We start from the raw sequence: 5,390 nt of genomic DNA, 5'->3' as shown, positions 1-5,390 counted from the left end.
TCTTTTATACATTTATAATATAAAAATACAGCATTATATGGAATCAAATATTTAATTGAATAGGTTTTTATTAATTTTAAATTAACATATTTAAGATTGCATTTTCATCACATCCATTTCATTCTTGTGTGTATCAAAAAAGATTCAATGTTTACTGACTTTAAATGATCATGAGTTGAAAGTGATTTTATCATTCTATTCTTGTGGTATACTTTAAAATCAGTGTGTATTTGAATTGTTAATTTTGCCCCAAAGAATTACATTTGTTTTCTCTTTTGTACAAAATTTTTTCAGCAGCATGTGAATGATGATTTTGATAGAGATTAACTTGTATTTAACATTCCTTCGAGGCATTGAGATATGAAATCATTAAAATGTGTAGCAACAAAAATGTTGTTCAATAATAACTTGTTGACACCTGCAGTTATTATTGAGAAATTCTCACTTTTCTAAAACACTAATTGGTTACAGTAAAGCAGAGAGAACTGAGGATTTGAAGAAATTACATTTAAGAGCACAATTTAACCGTGTATGATTATCTGATCTTTCTTTAGATATATCTGACACTGGAATATTTCACAGCAGGTTTGCCCTTATTTGACCCTTAACACTGAGTATTCCTCAATATTTCTCTGTCTTTCACTGCTGGTTGAGCAGTGAAACATATTCCCACATGCAGACTCACTACAAGGCTTCTGAGGCAGACTTTAGTTCAGGTTGCATTGGGCTAAACCCAGATCAGGACTGGACAAGAGCCAGATAAACTCCCCGCCTCTCTCCCCCCTCCTCTTTTACCCCTTTTTTCTGATGTTTTCTTTATGATCGCTTCCATTTCCTCTGTTCTCTGAAAGTTTGCTTCCAAGAACTGTAATCATAAATAAAATTATCTGTGGATTCAAAAACAAGTCTTTATGGGATCAAAACTAAACTGCCATAAATCCATAACAAAACAAGCACTGGACATTTGATATGTGAAGAGTTAATCTAAAGCACAGACGTCTCAGTGAACAGTGAAGTCACGTGGTTGTCTCGGATGTTTACTTGCAGTCTCTCACAGTATAGAATCCCTACTAAAGCCAATGCCTCCCATTAGCTCTCTCTCTCTCTCTCTCCTTCCTTTCTCCACCCACTCCTGTGTTTTCATGGTCAGTTAGTGCCAACACCCCTAGCAGGGGCATACGCATAAAACAAAGCTTCTTTTTTTCCCCCCCTGTATTTTCTTATTTGTGATTTTGTCATCCTTATCGTCTTGTCTCTCTGGAAAACTGTGAGTACGATGAGGGAACTTTCTAGAAGCAGCGGGGGGAGAAGGATAGTAAGCATGGATTGAAAAATGGAAAGAAAATGCATGTGCACTTAAAAAGCATATTTAACTATGAAAAATACTTTAAATAGTTCAAAAGATGCAAAAAATTCTGCAGCAAGAGAAAGAGCTACAGAGTATTGATAGAAATTGATGAATAGGCCAGCATTCAACAGCGTTTAATGCACATGAGTTTAATGCATTTACATAATGACTTCCTTGCTTTTACTCACTGTTGTACAAGATCATGCTGTCCGTATTTTTCCAGTAGAAACTCCTCTTCAAATAATGTTAATTAAAAAAATAACAGTGTAAAGAGCCATCTATAGTCATATAAAAATAAGTTGTAGGGCAAAATACAGCAGATTATTGACTTTTATAAATCATTTGTTAATTTGTTTGAGAGTTTAGTCTATAGGGGTCATTGTGAACTCTTGGTTTGGGCTTTTGCCAGTTTTGTCCATTTTAATTATTTTGTCTCTCGCTGCACATGGAGGGCTCAGAAAGTTTTTAGCTTTGCACAGATGAATAAACAATGTTTTATGACAGTAAGTGTCAATTTGCTTTCTAAAAAATAAAAAGTAATTAAATAAATTCAATTTTTAATGTGTTTTTGTTCAATAAAACCCCAAGTTTCCCAGAACTGTGCACCAAAACTCAGAATGTTTATTTTTAACCAATGGATGGTGGAGATTTACTGTAATTAACAGCAGAAGATGATTATTATGTGGCCAGACTAAACAAGCAGGGATTTGATCCAGAACAGAAGGAACTAAAACATCACAGATTTTATATACCATTATGTATACTTAGCAAAATAGTAAAAACTCGAGGCTTTCCCTTTTACTTAGTATCTCGATAGTCATTTGGTACTAAACAACACTAGAACTGAATGTAATACACAAGCATATGGAAGTACTTATATGGAAATGCCTCATTCATGAAACACGATTGTAAATCGTTCGGAAAGTCGTTCTGACGTAAATTTTGGAATTCATGACAATGTTCGTATTTGGAAAATGTTAGTTGGTACGAAAGAAATGTACACCTGCTCCCTACCACATGTAAATGGCGCATAAAACATTCAAACGTTCTGTATTATTTTAGACAAACTGATGACACTGCATTTTTTCACTATGTATTATAGTGATATTTAACGAGTTCGTTTGCACTGTCTTTTTTTCGTTTTTTACTTTTTTTACTTTGGATAAAACGCAGAGCTCGTCACTGACCCTTTTTACACAGCCGTCCAATCACAGTGGAGGAGGGGCGGGACAAACACTACATTGACCAACCATGATCATACTTATACAACACAACAATGGAGAAGTTAATATTGCTGGTTACTGCATTATATTCTTCTAAATAAGATACTCGTAACATGTTACTGCCGTCAATATTCCAAATCATAGCAAACAGCGCGTCACTCCAGAAAAATGCAGTGCCTCCAAAGCTCTCTCAAGCACCACCAGCTGGTCGTTTTCAGAAGAGCACCTGGCATTAGCTGGCAAAAAACGCTCTGGTGGACACGTTAATTTATTCATTTATTGTTAGGCATATAGCCTATTAGTCTCTTATGCATTTATGCAATATAACTTGCCAAACCTGATTCATAGGCGGGGAATATGCTAATTGTGAATGAGCGTGCACGCGCGCCCTATTTGCGAATGATTGGAATTCATTAACATACACTTTTAACTATCAAATATGACCTTTACGAAGTATTTGTGAATCTGAAGGAGAGTTTTCGGGAAGGTCTGTTTTACGCGTAAATTACTCAGAATGTACTCATATATTTACGAATGTTTCATGAATGAGGCCCATTAAGAGGATGACGTTCAAGAACATATCAGGTTCTATGTAGATCACATAAAAGTTAAACATGTAGCTACACAACCATTTGCGTTATATTTAACCTCAGTCTGCCAGGTGTTGTGGTCTTTCTGAGAAGTTTTGAGTATGTTTTCATTTTCTTTTGTGGATCAGATGCTCCGCTTGACAGCCGGACGTGTAGCGGGGCTTTTGTCCAGACGGGGAGCGGCTGCATACAGCTCCAGCAAAGTCAAGATGGCCAGTCATGGGCATGGTAATATTACATGTTCTTTTAAAGAACAGAATAAAATAAATTAATACAATTTAATTAAATTAATAACAAATATTTTGACTATGTAAACTAGGATGATCAATGAGTGGGCATTACATCAGTGTCATTATATATATATATTGTAACCTTGTTTTCTTGCTTTTTTTTTTTTTTACTGCATGTTTGTATTTTTCTCATTAATCAATTGATCATTTCCTCTGGTTCTCACAGGTGGAGTGACAGAACAGGTAGATATGTCTGTACCCCTGTACTGGGACCGACTGGACACTCCCTCTGCCTGATAAACCATACAAAGACACCCTCAGTGCTACAGACAAGAGCCGGAAGCAGAAGGAGAAAGGCCCCTGGAACAGCCTCTCCAAAGAGGAGAAACTTGCCTGTTGGTACTGCTCCTGTGTATTTTATTCAGACTTTATACTCGACATATAGAGTCCAAATATGTTTATATTCAATGAGTAGTCAAATTAAAGAGTTTTGTGGCTTTGATATTCTAGTGCTAAAAGTTGACAAATTTACTTTAAGCAGATATTCACATTTAAAATCTACACTCTCTTATGAGAAAATGGACCAAAAATATTGACGTCTCATATTGCACTAAAAGATGTGTCCAAATTAATGTCCAGTTAAGTGCTCTCTAAATTAAGGCACTCCCCTTCAAACCACCTGCCTCTCAGTAGCATTAACAAGTACTGGTAAATCATGGTACGTCTATCTGGCTAATTTAAAAATAATAAAATAAAAAGAACAAGCCCTGATATGTTCCGTCCCAACAACTGGCCCTTTGATGGGGTTTTTATAGACAATTTTATCCGACAGGGCAAAAAACAAGACAAAATCATGGGGAAAAACTAAAATGTTGCAATCTTTATCCACTGTGATCCTCAATGACAGTGTACAGGATTATGTTTAATGAGACATACACTGAGATGAAGAAACCAACTGGTGAGTGGAAGACGGTGTTGGGCGGCATCTTTTTCTTCATTGGGTTCACTGGCCTGGTTGTTCTCTGGCAAAGGATCATCTTTTGGTTTTTAATTCAGTGATTTATGTCGTCTGAGTTACAGTAAATTACAGTGAGTCTTTTGTGCTCTCTCAGTGTATCCCCCTCATCCTCCTACCCTTGATGACGAATGGCAGGCTATGCAGGTGAAGAGGATGCTGGACATGCGGGTGAACCCTGTGGAGGGGTTCTCAGCCAAATGGGACTATGAGAAGGGCCAGTGGAAATAGATGAAAGGAAATGCAGCTGTGAGAAACACATCAAAGCCTTGCTACTTATCTGGCTTTCTCCTTTGTCAGTCTTCATGCATTACTATGCCGTCCTTTATGCGAACATTTGAATATTATCCAATGGGCAACCTCATAAAATTTGAGCAAGCAAGAAAATGTCCACAACACTGAATGAATCACAAGTGTTTCCTCTTGACTGACAGAAGTAAAACTGGAAAGAAATAACATCTTGTGTATCTTTGTATTCGTTCAACAAAAGAAACGGACATAATAACCACAAGAGTAGATGTCTTGTGAATTCAAATGGGTTTTTATTTAATTTAAATGATATCAGACATTTAAAAAAAATCCTAAGACATAAAACAATTAATTCAGGGGTGAAGCTGTTTAAATAAACCCAAAACCTTAAAAAAATAGTTTTCTTTTTGTTCTCGTTTAGGTTAATTTGTCTAAATACAAACACAATAAGTAACAAATACACTTCAAAAGAAATTATAATGGAGTTTAAGGCCATAGGAAGGAACAATATGCATTTACACCAAATATCATAAATAATATTTTCAAATCATCAAATGCTTTAAATATTTTCACTAAGCTATGATGAGCTAGTCTAATTGTCTTTTAAGTTAACTAGTTTACATAGTGCCGTGCCAATGCTGGTACATTTCACTCTTAAGCATACTATCAAACACACACACACACACACACACACACACACACACACACACACACACACACACACACACACACACA

General features: G+C 36.0%; 1 pseudogene; it reads left to right on the top strand.

The window, feature by feature from the left end:
• The first annotated feature begins 1,089 nt into the window (after nt 1–1,089).
• On the top strand, nt 1,090–4,892 carry LOC107657021 (cytochrome c oxidase subunit 4 isoform 2, mitochondrial-like; annotated as a pseudogene).
• The last annotated feature ends 498 nt before the right edge of the window (nt 4,893–5,390 follow it).

Source organism: Sinocyclocheilus anshuiensis, unplaced genomic scaffold, assembly GCF_001515605.1.
Source record: "Sinocyclocheilus anshuiensis isolate Anshui unplaced genomic scaffold, SAMN03320099.WGS_v1.1 scaffold1453, whole genome shotgun sequence".
Lineage (NCBI taxonomy): Eukaryota > Metazoa > Chordata > Actinopteri > Cypriniformes > Cyprinidae > Sinocyclocheilus > Sinocyclocheilus anshuiensis.
The sequence above is the reverse complement of the archived record's forward strand: the minus strand, read 5'-3'. Positions and strand labels throughout refer to the sequence as shown.